General features: G+C 40.0%; 1 protein-coding gene across 3 annotated transcripts in view; it reads left to right on the top strand.

Moving 5' to 3' along the window:
- DAB1 (DAB adaptor protein 1) overlaps window positions 1-19,537 on the top strand; it is a 1,258,287-nt gene that overhangs the window by 717,366 nt on the left and 521,384 nt on the right. The window lies entirely within an intron of this gene.

The following is a 19,537-nucleotide window of genomic DNA, read 5'->3' as shown; positions in this document are numbered from 1 at the left end:
CAGATAGGCTCTTTTCTATTCCTTGAGGAAACAGTGGAAAATCAGGGCTTACATTCTAGTGGGAGAGAAAGATACTAAAAGCGTGAACAATTAAACAAGTAACTCAGATGTTGTAGCTACTCTTCAGAGACAGGATTGACTCCCACCCCAAACTTGGCTCAGATGTTGAAACTGGTGATGCCACATAACCACCAACAGGATATAAAAAGATTTATTACTAACATAATAAGGCTTTCTGGAAAGAGCAGACTGGCTTCCCAAGCCAGTCTGAAAATGGCATCAGAGGGAGGAGATGTGAGACTGGTTTGGAGTTTTTATGGTAGCTAGGCGTTAGGGATGGGTTGAGAGTTCTTGCGTGCAGGTGGGGGCTATGTGGTTTGAGCTTCTACTGACACCAAAGTGGAGCACACCACAGCTTGCTTATCAGCTTTCCCAGATGTGGGGCAGAAGCAGGGGTACTAGCTGTGAGGCTTAAAAGCTGTCAGAAGTCACACATGAAGAAAAGGAGTCAGACTCTTCAGACATTTTAGACAGTTGTGAGCTCTGTTTTTAAAACATGGAATTATGTGGGAAAGAGTATCTAGAATAGGTAGGGGGAGGTGGCATGGAGTATTTCTATTTTAGCTAGCATGGTCAGAGAAGGCATCTCTGAAGAGGTGACATTGGAGTTGAGACTTGAGTGATACGATCACCAACTATTCAGAAGAGAGTGACATGCAAAAGCCAGCAAGACCAGCACAGTGGATTCTGGTAAAACAAAAACAAGACCAATAATGTAAGAAAATGGTGTGAGATCACTGAGAATCACTAAAGGCTAAAGATGATGATATGATGACAATGATATTAAGTTTAGCAAGAAGATTCAGATTGCTATATTCAAACATCTGAAGTGCTGTTTTATGAAGAAAAGCAATCTAGTTCTCTTTGGCTCCAGTGGGAATGAAGGTAAAAAAGAGTCCAATTCTATGCTCAATATAAGAAAGGCCTTTCAGACCGTGAAAGCACCCTTCAGAGGTAATGAGCAACGTGTCACTGGTGGTGTGACGACAGAGGCTGGATGCTATTAGTGAGAGGATTCCAGCTGAGGGGCTGAGAAAGTTGAACCAAGTGGCCTTTAAGGCCTCTAAGCTGCTTTCAGCTCTTGTCTATGTTTCAGAGACGACCCCGGAAGAGGCGTATAGGAAACTGCAGAAAAGACTGTGGAGAACGTGGCCCCTTAGCTGTTCTGGCTGCCACTGTTACCTACACTGGCTAGTGCTAACTTCCTTTTATGCACAGGTTTCTGAATAGCTATGAGGATTTCTGTTTAAACACTGCCAATTGAAGCTGAGTTCTAGTTAGTGGCCTATTTGCATGTCAAATTAGGGTTCAAAGAAATGCAAATATGAAAGCTTATTTGCTCAGATAAATTTGCTTTAGTAACCTGGAGGAAACAGTAGGGTCTAAAACACTCAGACTGAAATTAATGAGACAACTTTGGCCTATCAGCCTTTCTTTTCCCCCCACCTTTCACCTACTCTCTCCCCCATTTCAGTTCACTTATTTTCAGGAGACATCTATGATACCTACTGTGTGGAAGACACTGTGCATAGCAGTATTCAGAAGCAGTTAGATCAGCACCTTTGCTCTCTGGTAGAGAAAACAGAAATAACAAAGAAAAATAAAAGGATCATGAATGCAAATTACTAAGTGCAATAATAGACATACAAGTAAACAATAAGAGAATTAAATCTGGCTGAGGCAGGAGGATTGTTTGAGCTCAGGAGTCTGAGGCTGCAATGAGGTATGACTGCACCACTGTACTCCAGCCTGGGCAACAGAGCAAGACCCTGTCTCTAAAAAAGGAAATAAAGGAAAGAAACAAACAAAAAAATAAGTAAATGGCACCTACTGTATGTCTTACCCAGTGCTAGAGGCCTTGAAAACAAAGCCTATTTTAACTGGCTAGAAAAATCAAAATAATAATATCTCAAACTTAACATTTGTTTTCCTTCCTCCTTCAAGTCCCCAACCTTTGACTAAGGCTTTGAACGTTTTGATCAAGAACCTATTTCTCATTTATCTTGATATTACCAAAGCATGACACTTAGTAGGGCACTTGATAAATAATTCTTGAGTACACGGATGAATAAATGACTAGCTTGCCTGCAGCTGGACTTGAAGCAACAGTAGCATTTCAATAGATCCAGGTGATGGGGAAAGCATTCCGGTAAAAGCTATTCAATGAGCAAGGCTCAGATTGAGGAAACAGAAGGTGGTGTTCAAGGAGCCCAACCAGTGCTTTGTAAGCTAGCTGCATGAAAGGAGCGGCAGGAGCGGAGAGAAGGACCGCATGAGGGACTCGGAAAATTATGATGAAGAATTTCATTCTGTAGGAAATTGGCAGGCGTTAGAGGTTTCTGAGCAATCAGATGACAAGATCAGAGTAATATGGTTTTATTGTTCTCAACTTGTCATTGTATAAGCAGTAGCTGCCACTACTGATTAAACAACTATCAAGTGAGAGATCAAGCTTTAGAAAAATTTGAAGTGGCAGCTGACTTCTGGGGGTGTGAATATGCATTCCTGTGCGAGTGAATTTCAAGATTCAAGGTCTCCAGTCTTACATCTCATAATATCTTCTGTATAATCTTCTTTTCCTTCTTTGTTATCGTTTCCTGTATCCCATCTCCTTTCTCCACTCTTACATGTTAATGTGTACATTAATATGGACTTACTAAGTTGTCCTCCGGAAAAAAGTCTAACCTCATACTATATCTAGGCAGAAATCTTCCTCATTGGTCCCAGTATCATGTCTGCAGTGTTTTTCCCGAAGTTTCACCTCTCACCTTCACTTAAAACACAGTCTTTTCTACGTGCCCCCACTCCAGTCTGTGTAAGCAGTCAAACTTCAATGCACTTACTTGTTTCTATGAATTCATCCTGTCTTACATCCTTTTTGGAGCAAGAAAGAGTCCATACGAGTGAAATGGCTTATGTATTCAACACTAAGTCCTAGCACCTAGCTACAGGCCCTGGTGTATCTTGCTTAGGGAATCTTCAGTAGATAAACGGATGATTAGAAGAAAGGTAGGAGTGGAGGAAAAGAGAGAGAATTGTACTTTCTAGTAGGAAATCTATTATTGTGCTCAAGGCTTGGCACGAAAAAGATGATCCTTGAATATTTGTTGAAGGAAAGAACAAAGGAGCAATAAATGGTAACTGGAAACCCCTTTCAGACATCTGTCAGGCATGGTAGCCCAGGGGCAGACATCAGCAATCTGACAGACCTTTCTAGTTCTTTTCACCTTCTGAAACAAGATGACTATTGAGATGACTTTCAGGATTCAGCTGATACAAATAAATACCTTGCTTCAAATACTATATGTTGCTCTGAGGTTTTAACACCAACCATATTCTTGGTTCTGAAGAAGTGAAGAGGACAGCCATGATGGTAATAAGCTAATAAAGCTCCCCTTTCTTCCTAAATAAATCAAATTATTCTAGCATCACTGCACTATAATTTTTCACCCTTTTAATATTTCAGGGGAAGTCAAAATTGCCTTTTATAATCAGTGTCTAAGTGCACATATGGCTACAGGGCATGATTTTTAACCCAGAACTAACAAGGCATTTTTTTTTGTTTGATTTTAGCTGTTTTTGTTTTGCTTTGCTTATTTTGTTTTTCTTTCTTTTCTTTGTCTTTTTTTTTAAACAATAATTACAGCACAGTTGAGTGGTTTTCTAGGTGCCTAAAGAGAGATATACCTTGGTTTCAGTTCCTCCATGGGAAAATTTTACAGCAATATTGTTCAAAGTAACTGATAGTAAATAGATAATGATAATAAAAGCAAATAATTATATGTCACTTATGATGTGCTGAGCATTGTTTTAAATATTTTGTACATAATTACTCATTAATCCTTAAAACAGCACTATGAGAAAAAATACTATGATCAAACCTATTTGATAAATGAGGAAACTGAGGCATAGACAGGTTAGATTCCTTGCCCAAGGTGACAGAGCTAATAAGGGGAGAGGCTAGCATTTGAACCTAGACAATCTGGCCCCAGCCTACCCTTTCTCTATACTGTTCGGTATTGCCAGCAATTTGACATGACTTTTGTTTCTCAAAAACTTTCCCCCAGAAGCATTAACTTCATACCGATGTTCTGGGTCTGCTTATGTCCAAAATGCTTGGATGTTGAAATTATTCCTTTGCTTAGTATATATTTGTTGAATATTAGCTATGTGCCTGACACTGTTTTAGGTTCTAGATACATATCAATGAACAAAAGATAAAGTCACTGATTTCATGAAGCTTACATTCTCGTTTAGGAAGACAATAAACAAAAACAATATCAAAACCAAAAGTAACATGACTAAACATCAGAGAAATGCAAATTAAAACCAAAATGAGATATCGACTCACACCTGTTAATTTGACTATTATCAAACAGATGAAACATGAGTGTTGGAAATGGAGAAAAGGGAACCCTTATTCACTGTTGGTGGGAATGAAAATTAGTACAGTCATTATGGAAAAAAGTATGGAGGTTCCTCAAAAGATTAACAATTGAACTACCATATGACCCAGCGATCCTGCTACTGGGTTTGCAGCCAAAAGAATTGAAATCTATGTTTATCGTAGCAGTATTCACAATAGCCAAAATATGGAATCGACATAGGTGTTTATGGTGGGTCTAATGAATAAAGAAAACATACAGAACGGAATGCTATTCAGCATTAAAAAAGAAGGAAATTCTGTCACGTGCGACAACATGGGTGAACCTGGAAAACATTATGGTACATGAAATGAGCCAGGCACAGGAAGACAAATACCACATCATCTCACTTATATGTGGAACCTAAAAAAGTGGAACTCATGGAAGCAGAGAGCAGAATGGTGGTCACCAGGGATTGCAGGGCAGGGGCTAGGAAGAGAGGGTTGGAGAGATACTCGTCAAAGAACACAAATTTCAGCTAAACAGGAGTAATAAATTCAAGAGGTCTACTATACAATATGGAAGCTGTAATTAATAACAATGTATACTTTAAAATGGCTAGGGGAATAGGTCTTAAGTGTTCTCACCACAAATAAAATGATGAATATGTGAAGTAATGCATATGTTAAATAGTTTAATTTGACAGTTCCACAATGTATACATATTTCAAAACATCATGTTGTGTAGCATAAATATATGCAATTTTTATTTGTCAATTAAAAAAAATAAATCTTAACAAAAAAGCAGTGCAGCTCTGTATCTCTTATCTTTTTTCTTTCTTGGTTTTTCTCCATTAAACATATTGATTATTAACTAATAGTAGGTTTGGTGGAGGAAACCCAAGACAGAAAAAAGGTAGGAGTGAGATGTGGAGGCTCTGTGCCAGCCTTATTATATAAGAAGGTGATGTGTGAGTAGAACTTGAAGGTAGGAATAAAGTGGAATGTGCAGAATCTGGGAGAAGGGCTAGTCAGGCAAAAGGAAGCAGCAAGTGTGAAGGTCTAGGGCAGAGGCTGCTGGGGGACTGAGGAATAGCAAGGATGCTAACACGGCAGAAGCGAAGTGCGAGCTTAATGGATCATGTGATTGAAAAAAAAAAAGTTTAGATTTTGTAGTCAGACAAACCAGTGCCTAAAGTTGTGCTCAGCCACTGGTTGTATCATTTTGACAAATTATGTATGCCTTTGAGCTTCTGTTTTCTCCTATACAATGTGGGAATACCAATTTGTGTCAGGAGCAAAGGAGAAAATATAATAAGCCTGGCACAGAAATGAGAGGCACAGCCCTGGTCTAGCCTGGCTCTGCAGGTGTTCCGGGAGAGACTCCAGAGAGGCTCCATTTGCACCATCCGCAGAAATGGGTCATGCCCCAGCAGGCAGGAGCCTGTGGGCTCCTTCCTCTCACGATGCCTGTCTGAGTGCCATGCCCCCAAACCTAAACCAGGAATCTCATTCACCTTCTCATTTGCTTTTAACAGTCCACAGCAAAAGCTGGGGTCCAAGCAATGCTTCCAGTGAGATTGTGCCAGTAGCTGCCAAGCGAAGAATGACTTGAGCTATTGCAAATAAAGCAAAACAGTTTCCAAGATGTAGGCCTTTTGTTTGTGTGAGCAGGGACATGAGCAAACACCGGCATGTTTCCATTTAAAATAGCTTCTGGAGTAATTGCTGGCACCGTGTTCCCTAATTACATAATGTCTGTCTTCTTTGGCAGTGACCTTGGTATTGTCTTTGGTGTGAAAAACATCAAGTGTGAAACTCCCCAAACTTAGCCTCCTTAACTGTTTTGTGTACCTACTTCCTAGAGCCTTCCACCCAGATTTCTTTGTTCTTTTCCTTTTGGGCTTTAAACATATTTATTAATAGGTTCATAAAGTGTTCAGACAAACTGGTGGGTGACAGATCTGTTTTTCCACAAATATTTCTTAAATAACAATTCTGTGCCTAGTAGGGCGCTAGATCCTGGGGATGAAGAGAGCTGTGTAAAACTCTTTGCTCTCAAGAAGGTGTGGTGAGAGACATATAAGACATTTTTATTATTGTTGTTGTTTTTGAGATGGAGTTTTGCTCCTGTTGCCCAGGCTGGAGTGCAATGGCATGATCTTGGCTCACTGCAACCTCCACCTCCTGGGCTCAAGTGATTCTCCTGCCTCAGCCTCCCAAGTAGCTGGGACTACAGGTGCACACTGCCATCACACTCAAGTAATTTTGTATTTTTAGGAGAGACGGGGTTTCTCCATGTTGGTCAGGCTGGTCTTGAACTCCTGACCTCAGGCGATCTGCCCGCCTCGGCCTCCCAAAGTGCTGGGATTACAAGCATGAGCTACTGCACCTGGCAGACATATAAGAAATTATAATGCAATAAGGTATAAGATATAGCTCAGTACTAAAGACTGTGGCCTTTGGAATTAGATACACTGGGTTTGAATTTCCTGTTTCATCTAATTTTGTGATATTAGGCAAATTACTTACCTTCTCTAGGGCTTAGTTTTGCCATCTATAAAATGGAGGACATAGTTTCTGTCTCCTAGTGTAGTTGTGTAAGGTGAGTTAGATAATATTTTTAAAACACTTGACACTGTACCTGGCAGAGTAAATGCTTTAAAAGAATCAGTGATTGTTATCATCACTAGTGTTGTGAAAGAGGTGGGAACATAGAGCCGCGAATGACCAATTTCTGGGGTATAGCAACTCAGAGGATTTGCTCTGTAGGCTGGATTCAGATGATAAATCGCCTTTGCCAGGTGGTCAAAGAGAAAAGGCATTCTAAATATATGGAAAAGCAAGTAGAGGGATGAATGAAGATGGAAATGTGTCATTTGTTCATTAAGCAATATCTATGGAACTTTTACTATATGCTAGGCATTATACTACGTTTTAGGGATACAGAGTGAACAAGAAAAGGTCTTGCCCTCATGGAGCTTACATTCCTTGGGGGGAAACAGACAATAAATTAGAAAGAAAAAAAAAATGGAAATTAATAAACAAAGAAAATTCGTTGCAATTATGTCTACAAAAAAAGGAATGTGATATAAAATAGAGTAATGGAGCATTTATGGAGGAGATATTATTTTAGGTATGATTAAGTTGAGCCCTGAAGGATAGAATGAGGCAGTCATGGAAAGAGCTGAGCTGATGAAGAGCATTTCATGCAAATGCAAAGGTCGGGCAGTGGGAAACAGCTTGCTGGGTGTAATCAACAGCAAGAAGATCCATGTGGATGCAACATCACAAGCCAGAAGACTGAGTGGCCTTAGTTGGGCAAGGGAGGTTGACAGAAGCTTGTTTTTGTTTTGTTTTGTTATTTTTCATAGACAAATTGGAAGCAACAGGATAGGTTTCAAGCATGGAAGGGGCACAATTAGATTTCTATCTATTTGGTGGTCACTGTGGCTGTGGGTGGAACACAGATTTTCAAAGGTCTAGAGCATAAGTAAAGGACCAGTTAGGAACTACTGCAATCAACAGATGGTCTTTGGTTTGCTTTTAAGAAGGGAGACATGAGAGCATGTCTGCTGAGCAATGGTAGTGGTCTAATAGAAAGGGAGATTGATGATGCAAGAGAAAGAGGTTATTTCAAAGAAGTTAATGAAGTTAAAGTAGAGATAGGAGGTGGGATTGGTGGCTCATGCCTGTAATCCCAGCTACTTGGGAGGCGGAGGCAGGTGCACTGCTTGAGCTCAGGAGTTCGAGGATGCAGTGAGCCATGACCGTATCATTGCATTCTAGCCTGGGTGACAGAGCGAGACCCCAACTCTACAAAGTGAAGTAAACTAAAGTGGAGATAGATTTGTGAAGTTTAATGAATAGACCTTAATAAGAGATTAAATTGGGGCACAGAGAATGTGAAAAAGGGAAATCAAGGATGACCCCAAGGTGGTTTTCTTAAGCAAGAGGTGCTTTTTACGGAGATGAGGAAGAGTGGGAGAGGAACTGGTATGGGTGGGGTATAAAGAGCTTCGCCAAAGGCATATTAAATTAGAGACCCCAATTAGAAGACCAAATAATATTTAGAGTTCAGGGTCTATGCAGGAAATATAAACTTGGGAATCATTAGCATTTCTATGATACTTAAAGCCACAGTGAGCTCACTCTAGGAGAACATATAGATAGAACACAAGTGCCCAGGGCCCAAGGGTTCAGAAGAGGAGGAGAAGCCAGCCAAGGAGACAGAGAAGCAGAGGCCAGTGAAGTAAGAGGGAAGCCAGGAGGAATGAAATGCTGATGGTAAGAGGAGAGAGCAATCCAAGAAGGAGGCAGTCGTCAGCTCTGGAGTCCTGCTGAGAGGTAAAGTGAAGGCAGAGAGATGTCCATTGGATTTGGCAACAGGGAAGGCACTGGTGTCCTTGGGAGAGGTGTGGAAGCTAGCTTGAGATGGGTTAAAAATGTGAATGTGGAAGGGAATTGCAGTTGCGTCTGTCTGTAGGGCTTCGTTTGTTTTAAAATTTGGCAGCTAAAAAGACAAACTACTGTCATTTGTGAATTGTGAAGGTGGGTATATGAATCTTTGCTTCTTTACATTTCTGTATCTTTTTGCTTTTATTTCCCCCCAAAACAAAAAAGTAATGGAAGTACTTTGCTTCAGTGTGAAAATAATAGGAGCAAATCGTTTGAGAAATTTGGCTGAAAAGTTGTAGAGACATGGAGCAAGAGGTGGAGTTAATGTGGGGGTGAGGAAAGGTTTTCGTCTGTCGTTTGTTTGTTGTTTTGCTTTTAAATGGGTACTATAAGGACACGGTGGACGATGGATGTCGCGGAAGTGAGAGATAATGTGTAAATAACTGAAGTCCTTAGCAAGGGAGAAAGGAGGAGACGCAGAGCGTGAGTGGTGGGGTTTGCCTTTGATGGAGGTAGAAATGAGTGAGCATGGGAGCAGGAGGAAAGGCAGTGGGCACAGATACAGAGAGCTGAGGGTGCTTTTGTAGAATTGGTGCAGGAAGGTGATGGAATGCTGGGGGACTTCTATTTTCCATTGAGTATGAGGTGAGGTTATCAGCTAATAGGGTGAGGGAGTGAGCAGAGGATATGAGAGGTGAGAGGAAAATGAAGAAGGTGTGAGTGGTTGTCTGCAAGACTGGGGAAGTTAGCATACTAGGAGGTTAGTGTACTGGGGAGGCAGTGAGAGGAGCTGGGACTAAAACATGTGTCTCGGAATCCTGATAAAGAATGGCATCTTTTCAGCCACATTCTTCTCGTTTACCTCAGAACTTCACTGAGTTTCAAGCGTGGTTCTGTGACATCATAGGCCCACAATACATGTTTGCTGAGTGCATTGTATAGGGGGTGGCAGTGCTGTTTTAAGAAAATAGAGAGAGGAAAGTGAAACTTATTGAGCATGTGTTACAGGCTAGGCACTATGCCAGGCACTTCATCTACAATATCTTATAATGAGGTTTTAGCGACGAGAAAGCTGAGGATCAGAGAATCTAAATAATTTGTCCACAACCACTCAGTGTGTGTATGTATATGTGTATATATGTGTATGTGTGTTTTGTATATGTATGTACATATATAAATGTGTTTTATATATGTATATGCATATATACATGTATTTTATGTATGTACGTGCATATATAAATATTTTACATATGTACGTGCATATATAAATGTGTTTAATGTATGTATATGCTTATATAAATGCACATATACATATATAAATATTCATACACACATTTGTACTCTAATAAGATTCTTTCCCTATCTCAAGGAATTTAGAATCTGGCAATCTAGCCAAGGACATAAGCTTTCACATACAAATGAATAGAGCAGACATCATCAAACTACAGCCTGTGGGCCAAATCCATCCCACTACCTGCCTGTTTTTTGTAAATAAAGTTTTATTGGAACCCAGTCATTCCCACTGGTTTAGACATTGTCTTTGGCTACTTTTCCACTACAACAGGGTTGAGTGGTTGCAACAGAGTCTGTATGTCTCTCAAAGCCTAACATATTTATCTGGCCACTTTATAGAAAAAGATTACCAAGCCGTGGGATAAAGTACAAGGAAAAAGGTGCTGAGATTGAGAAGATGGAGCTAATTATCTTGGTAGTGATTAAAGACTGCTTCAAGGAAGCAGTGACATTTGAATTCCCTCTTGATGGATTCATTTTTTGATTTAACAGATACTTTTTAGCATCTCTTGTGTGTCAGGCACTATTCTAGGTGCTTGAGTTCCACAGTGAGCAACATGGATAGAAGCCTCTGCCCTCATAAGGCATTCATTCATGTAGGTGGGTGGAATTTTGAGAGATGGAAATGCAAAAGAAAATCATTGCTGTTGAAGCAGATCTGGAGCCAAAGCACAAAGGTTGGAATGTTCAGGGAAAATGGCAGAAATAGGAAATGGTCCAGGTTACTCCCAGGATGTGAGGAGGGCAGTAATGCAGGACCAGACTGTAATGTAGTGATTTTCAAAGTGTGGTCCTCAGACATGCTCGGAATCATGCTGGGAGCTGGTTAAAAACACATATTCTTAGGCCACAGTCCACACCTACTTATTCCAGATCTCTGGTGATAGGACTTGGGAATCTACATATTCAACAAGTTCTTCAGATGATTCTTATGCTCACTGTATTTTTAAATCATTGTGGTAGAGATTTACCGGAATCAGATTTAAAAGTGTGGGAAGTGGGTGTCAGCAAAAGGTAGGAGGCAGGGAAAGGGAGTGAAGGCCCTCCCATTTAAGATAGTTTAAAACTCGCCACTGACATTCAGACTCCTCTAGGCACATCTGAGATACTAATGGATGAAGTCACTTGTAAGTGTGGAAGCCTATTTGTGAAAGAAACTGTGAAGCCTTCCTAGGAGAAAGCCCAATGTAAAAGACAAGAAAGGAGAAAGATGTGCTTGATGCTGACCTTTTCTTGTCAGAGGAAAAGGATGAAGCTGAGTGCATTTCAAGGAGAGCAATCAGATTCAACTCACAGTTGAATTTTCAAGTCAAGACTGATAGAGCCAATTCACTAAACATGTAAGCCCTGTTATTGTCTTTGAGAGGCCTGTAGTAAAGAGAGTTGAGGTGGAACTATAGAACGTGTTCTGAAATGGTGAGAATAAAAGGCAAAATTAATGATACAGGGAATTAGGTAAGGCTGGACTCCCTGGAATAAACTTGTGATTAGGTAGGACATCACCTTTCATGGGAAAGAGAGAGGAGTGAATACAACTATCCACGCAAGAGAAACTGCTTGAGCAGAGCTCCATAATCAGAGATGGCACATGCATGCAGTAATGAGTGGACCAATTTGGCTGGAATAGGAAATTCATGTAGGGTCGTAATAGGTGAGAAGTCTGGAAAGATTGCTTAGGGCCAGATGGTGAAGGGCCTTGAACGCTAAGCTAAGGACTTTGGCGTTTATCCTGGAGGCAGTGGGGAGCCATTTAAGTTTTTTAGCAGTGGGGTTACATGATTAGAGCTATACTTCAGGGAAATTAAGCCAGTGGAAGGATGGAAGATAGATTATAGATGAGAGAGACTGGAGGTGAGGAGACTAATTAGGAGATCATTGAAAAGGCCTGGGTAAGAAATAATGAGGACCTGAAAAAGGTAGAAGCAGTGGGAATGGAGAGGAGAGGGAATGCGGGGGTTGAGAAACAACAGATCGAATCTACGGGAGTTGGCAATTGAATAGAGAAATGGAGTGCTTCAAGGAGATAAGTCCAAGACAGTTCTGAAGATCTCCACAGGATAACCACAGAGGCATTGGAGCTATTGACAGAAACTGGGAGGACAGAGACGGATAAGGGGAAAAAGGCATGGAGCCTGTTGGTTTGAAATGTGAGAGGGACAGCTGAACAGGCTGTTAAGTGGCAGGAACTCTGGGGAGGTCAAGGATGGCACCACGGGCACGCGCAGGAGTTCCCTTCCCTTGTGATCAAATGCAAGGCCACGTGGTCCGTGGATTGGCTCCAGCACAGTATTCAGATGTGTTCATTCTTTCTCACTGCATACACACAGAGTCATACGCTGATTCAATAAATGTATGCTGGAAACCAAATCTTGGGTTACATGTGTGTATAGTGACTAGTTTTGTTCACTTCACCCCATGTGGTAAAACTCATGCCAGAAGTCCAGAAGATGTGAAAGGAAAAGAAAAACCCTGATAACACATTGTGAGTCTACCAGGGAAGAATAAGCAAAACTGATTAGGAAACTGATTTCTTCTCCAAGTTTCATTTTTAAATATTTAAAAAACAGATGATCAATTCTTCAATGGAGAGTATAAATAAAGCTCCATATTGATGTTAGAAAGAAAAAGTTCCCCTTTCCTCCTTTTTTCTTCTTTTATTTCTGAACAATGCAACACTAAATCAAATCATTTCAACAGCCCGGCTGGGCTCAGGAGGACTCTGGCACAGCAAGAAGGGCTTCCCCTAAGTATAAGTTACCAAGCCAAAAATGCAGTGAAAGCCCTCTCTTCAGCAAAAGCAAAATGAAAAATAAAATATTGTTCTAAATTAATTTTTTGAGTGGAAGAGGAAGTTGCTTAAGAAATTAAGAAGTTAACCAGGCACAGTAGCTCATACCTGTAAGGCTGAGACAGGACAGATTGTTTAGGCCAGAAGTTCCGTACCAGCTTGGGCAGAATGTGGAAACCCCCTCACTACAAAAAATACAAAATTAGTCAGGTGTAGTGGCATGCACCTGTAGTCTCGGCTACTTGGGAGGCTGAGGTGGAAGGTTTGCCTGAGCCCAGGGGGTTGAGGCTGCAGTGAGCTGTGATTGGTCCACTGTACTCCAGCTTGAAGGACAGAGTGAGACCCTGTCTCAAAAAAAAAAAAAAAGAAAAAAGAGAGAAACTAAGTAGTTATTTCAAAGCTATAACTTGCAATCAGGACACTAGATAGTCAAGAATTCTAGAAGTACAAGAATTCTAGAAGGATATCAGAAATGTGTGACTATCTATGACCCGCTAAACACTTACATCCCCAACCCATCTTCCATGAAGACATCCACTGCCTTCTCTCACTATCTGACCTCCTCTGGGAGAATCCTTTTGTTCTAGAGGTATAATATAGTGTCATTACATGCTTATGAATTTGAAGCCAGGTACTCCCAGATTTGAATCCTGGTTCTGAGCTTTATTAACTGTGTGACTTAAGGCAAATCTCTTAATTTCCTTGGGACGCAATATTCTCATCTGTTGCTGTGAGAATTAAATTAGCTAATGAGTAAAAAGCACCCTGCAGCGTGCTTTTATATAATGGATGTAATGGATACTTTTTAAAGAAAATAAACTTTTTATTTTAGAATAGTTTTATACTTAGTGAAAAATTGCTAAGATACAAAGAGATCCCATATAAGCCACACTCAGTTTCCCTATTATTATTTCATTTTAGTAAGGTACTTTTGTTACAACAAACCAATATATTGATACATGATTGTTAACTATGGTCCATGCTTAATCAGATTTCCTTGGTGTTTAGCTAATGTCCTGTTCCTGTCTCGGGATCCTGTCCAGAGTACCACAGTCCATATCATCATGATACCTTCTTTAGATCCTCGTGGCTGTGAAGTTCTCACCCTTGTTTTTAATGGCCTTAACAATTTAAAGGAGTTCTGATGAAGTATTTTGTGGCGTATCACTCAACTGGGATGTCTGATATTTTTATCTTGATTAAATTGGGGTCATAGATTTTTGGAAGTAAGACTGCAAAAGCAAAGAACAATATTCATGACTTATCACTGTTGATGTAGAGCTTGATCACTTGGCTAAGGTAGTGTTTCTCTGGCTTCTCCATTCAAAAGTAACTGTGGGTAGGGTGGTGGGGGCAAAAAAAAAAAAAAAAAGTAACTGCATTCACCCCCTTACCATATGGTACGTTTTGGAAGCAAGTAACAATGCCCGGCCTATACTCAAGGAGTAGGAAGTTTTGCTCTACTTTTTTGATGACGTGTTTACATAAATTGTTTGAAATTCTTCTGCATAGGAGATTTGTCTATTCTCTCTCATTCATTTACGTATTCAATCACTTTTGTGTATCAGTGTGGACTCACGGATATCTATTTTATACTTTGCGTTATAATCTAATACTGTTTTCTTTTATTCTCAAATTGTTGCAATAGTTATCATTGGAAGCTCTTTAAATTGGCTTCTGTGTTCCTTTGACATACCCCATCCGTGTGTGTGTGTGTGTGTGTGTGTGTGTGTGTGTGTGTGTTCCACTTTGCTTTATTTTAGCACTTCCTTACTGTCTGGCACTTTAGGATGCCCCAGGCTTATCTTGTGTATTGCCTATCCCAGACCTAGAAATAGCTATTTCTCCAAAGAATCCTGGTTCCCTTTATTGAAATGGAAAATTTTTCATGTCACTTTTCCCTTTACTTTAAGGACACAGAATGAAGCTGCTAAGAATTCATTACAGAGTTTTAAACAACATTAACTGTATAGACAATTTGGTTTCTCAAAGTAAGCAAATATTTCCTTTAATGCCTCCTGTGTGCCAGATGTAGTGCAGGTTTCCAGAGATATTAAGACAACATGGAACACATTTCAAGAGCTTCCTGTGTGTAATGTTACTATATGCACTATTCTAAGCATTTCACATTAACTCATTTAACCCTTACAATAATCCTGTGGAGACCCTATTATTCTCATTTATGGACAGCTTTGGTAAGATCCCCTGCAACCCAGAGCTTCACTTTTTTCATTGACATAATGCGTAAATAGAGGCTACTAAGAGCAGAAAAGAAGGGCACCCAGTTCAGCTGTAGGATTAGGGAGGACTTCCTGGAAACAGTGACGCCCGAGAGAAATCCCAGTGGATGAAAATGAGTTATGAGCTAAATGTGTGCAGTAGTGTTCCAGGATGAAGAAAGACCTTGAGTAAATACACCCAAGAAGTGGAATCCCCTTCCAGGTGAGGAGAATGGTAAGCAGTGAAATATTGCCAGGCAGGAAATGAGTAGAGTTGAGGTTGAGAAGGAAGACAAGAGGCTAAGTCCACTAAGTCTTAGAGTATGTGTCTATTCTGCTGGATAACTTGGACCATCGACAAAGAAAGAGGGAGTGACATGGTAAGATCTGAGTTACTGGCAGATCATTTTGACACAGTGCAGATGATGATGTGAAATGAGGCAATAAGACTAGTTAGGAGGGAACACCAAAGGTCCAGGAGAGATTTTTAGGGGCCCAAACTAAGGCAGAGGCAGTTCAAAGAGAGAAAGCCATGTGTATTAAACTGGCAGGACTTAGAGACTGAGAAACAACAAGGCTACTGCATTTCTTTTCTTTCTTAAATGTGTAGTCTGAGCCCCAGGGCAATAAAAAAAAAGGGGATTTAAGGGGAATGCTCTAAGGAGGAGATCATGACTTTGGCTACAGTATCCTGTGATGCAAATCTTAGGACCCGAGTTTGCCAGGAAAGGAGGAAAGATAGAAGAACCTTACCCTTCATGTTTAATTGTAGAAGCATTCATCTGCAAGAGGAATCAAATACAAGTTGGGATCAAGTCAACCAAAGCTGAATTCTGCCTCCTCTACTTAACTGGGTTATCTTGCCTGAGTCTCTGAGTCTGAAGTTTCCTCATTTGTAAGGTGGGAGAGATAGTAGTGCTTACCTCTTGAGGTTGTTAAAAGGACAAGCGTTAATGTACATAATGCTTTGGACACACAGATATGTTCCATGTATTATTATTGGTTTCAGATTTCCAGGGTTTTGTTTTTTGCTTTCTCGTAAATTTCATTTAATCTCTCAACTATCTTTTAAGAGTAAATTTTAATACTCCTTCACAGCAAGAAACTTCAGCACAGAGAAGTGAAAGAATTTGCCCCAAATTAAAGAGCTCCCAGAATACATTTTTGAACTTCCAGACCAGAATCTTTCCACTACATTTTCATCAGACAGACTTGTTCAATATGAAGATAGGCCTTGATCAATGACCTTGTTTATTCATTGAACAAATATTTATTTCAAGCACTAGTCTATGGCAAACATTATTAAATATGAGAAGGATATGGAAAAAACAACTAGACACAGATCCCATCTAATGGACTTAACATTTTACCAGGAGAGTTATACAAACAAACAAATAAATAAGTGTAACATATGACACTGGAGATGATTAAGTGCTATGAAAGAAAATTAAGCTGGAATATGCCTAACAGGCAACGTATTCTTTATTGACCTTGCTTCAACTCTTTTGCCAAGATGAAATTTTCCACAAATTGACTGTCCTACTGTAGTGGGTTTCTCTCATTTTAAGACCTGTGTCCTCCCCTGGTACTGCAGAGAGAGAACTTTGAGGATAGGAAGTTAGGCAGAATAGTATACAGATAGGCAATGATCTTTCCTAAAAGTTCTGCCTCAATTTGCAGTCCCAGCACTTCAAAAATACTTTGTAGTTGTTGGCTTGGGCAAAAAGAGGAGGCTAAAATACAATCATAAAGAATAAAGTAGGTGGCGGGAAGCAGGAAGTTAAAAGACAACTAATGTCACCATTAAAAGCCTTTGAAATGTTTTTCTCCAGCTGTTTTCTCTGTCACTTAATGAGAACTAATTTTATACAAAAATTTTTAAACTGCTTTCACTAAGCCTTATAGCAAAAGAACATTCTCATGTCACCAAAAACTCTCTTCAAACATAATTTGTGCAATTTTTGTTATGTTATGTGAATATAGCATCACTTACTTTACCATTCTACTATTGTTTAACATTCAGGTTATTTCCGATCTTTGGTGTATTAGGCGTCTCTTGCTGTGTGTCTATCTGATCCTTGGGGTGTATCATCCCGAAGCTTAAATGGCTTAAAATAACACTTACCTATTATTTCTCATGCTTCTATTGGGTGTTTAGGTGGGTTCTACCGATTTAACCCGGGCTCACTCGGGCAGGTGCTTTCTGCTGGGGGCTCAGCTGAGCTGAAAGGTCCGACCGAGACGGCCGCATTCACCTGTCCGCTGATTGGTGCTGACTGCACAGGGATACCTCCATTCTCCCTGATGGCTTTCGTCCTCCAGTAAGTTAGACTGGCTTTCTTATAAGGAGGTCTCAGGACAGCCTTTCAAGACAGCTGAGAAAGCTCTACGACCTCTTGACATGTAGGCTCTCTAACTAGTAAAATGTCACTTCTACAACATTCTTTTGTTGAAAACAAGTCTCAAGACCAGTCCAAAATCAAGGGATTAGAAATAGACTCTACTTTAGGACAGCAAGAGCATCAGACTCACATCACAAATGGGCATACAAGTCAGGATGTAAGGGATTTGTTGCTGTTAATCTACCATAAGAGATTACTATACCTTATGCTACAATGAACATTTTTATAAATTGAGCTTTATGTTTTAGAGACTAAAACATTATTTCCTTTCAGTCAACCCCTAGAATTTAATTTACCAGGTAAAAAGTTCTAGATACAAAGGCTCTCGCTTTCCAGAATTAACCACCATGACCCCTCACTATCTCTGCTTTCTAAGACAAAGGAAATTCCATTGGTTAACCCCAAATAAAAAAGTGAATTCTAATGTTCTGTTAGAACCAAAGGCAGGCTGTTTTTTTTTCTAAAGGAATAAAGCAACTCAGTGGCAAAGAATTGGATTTTTCTATGTCTGATTAAGAATAACGTTCTCCTTAGCATAAACAAAATCTTGAGTGAGGAGCTGGAGGCAGACCAGATTTCAGATCCATCTACCAAACAAATCCCTTGTGATTTGAATGTATGAATTTGTTGAGATTTCCTGATGGCTAACAATATGCCTTCATGTTAGCAATGACAAAAAAACTAATAGCTGGGCACGGTATTAAAAAAAGGTCTCTTTTTCATGTAATTGAATTCTTCAATCTTGCACTGCATTCATTGAGAAGAACTCTTGGGATGAATTTCTTTGAAATCTCTGCTACTGATTTTATTTTCTGATATGTTGACCTTCTTCATCTCGAGACATGTTGCAAGATTGGCAGGCTTCGTTTTCTGTGCATCAGATACAGTGAAGCTGTGTTAAGGCTCCTGCCGTTGAAATTTATTCAGTGTGGATGCTAATGAAGAATTTTAAAACGATCTAGTCTGCTTCATTCCTCCTTTTTTCTCATTTCTCTGAAAGAGGGAGATACAGCATCTACTTAGCAAAGAGAACCGAAAAATAATGACCGCATTTCTCATTCAGAACTTAGTCTGGTTTTCAGATCGCTCTGTTCTATTTTGCGAAGCAAACCATAAATCTGAATCAAGGATGATGGTAATTATTATTTTTATTGTTAGAGATGGAGTGGATAAATATCTGACTGGTAATTGCCCTGGCTAAATGTCCTCCACATACATCAATTTATACCATGTATACATTTACCATTTATCAGGTATCTGCAATGTGAAAAACACCAAGCTAGGCATGGGCAGTGTAGATATGAATTAGTTAGGCCTCCTTCCTTCAAAGCAGCTCACAGTCAGGTATGAAAGGTGGACGTGAACCAAATTGACCCAGATAAGCATAAAATTTCCAAAATTGCACCTGGAAAAAGACTTGAATTAAGAATGAATGAAAGAGGAAATGTCTTTCATGCAGCCAGTAAGCATAAGGAGAAATTCATTTTTTATTCAACACGTTGCCCTTAGGTTAGACTAGGAGCACCTTCAAGGCCTTTATTTCAGTAACACATTTGCTGAAACCTTTAACTTCCTTGCCTCCCTGGTTTTTCATCACATGCATCTAGAAAAACACCAGAATTGGCAAACTCAACCAATCTTTTCCATGATGTTGAACCTGCAGAGGTGACTGCAGGGTCACTTCAGTGGGCAGAATGGCATGACCACCAATCTCAAAAGTGTCTACATATCACCCAGTTCCTCTGTTCAACTTATTTCTCACTCACTGCAATAAATATATCTAACTTAGTCCATTCTCCTCAAACTCCCTGCTCCCCCTCAACCTTCTTCTCTTACCTCTCTGACTCTCAGCAAATGATTTTGCCTCCTATTTCACATGCAAAGTGAATCTGTGAAGTGAGAACTCTTTCACCTTTCTCCATTAAACACATACACCTGGCCGGGCGTAGTGGCTCACACCTGTATCCTGGCACTTTGGGAGGCTGAGGTGGGCAGATCACAAGGTCAGGAGATC

This window comes from Aotus nancymaae, unplaced genomic scaffold (assembly GCF_030222135.1).
Source record: "Aotus nancymaae isolate 86718 unplaced genomic scaffold, 86718_ANA_hifiasm-v0.15.2.pri h1tg000007l, whole genome shotgun sequence".
Taxonomy (NCBI): domain Eukaryota; kingdom Metazoa; phylum Chordata; class Mammalia; order Primates; family Aotidae; genus Aotus; species Aotus nancymaae.
This window is presented reverse-complemented; position numbering and strand designations above follow the sequence as displayed.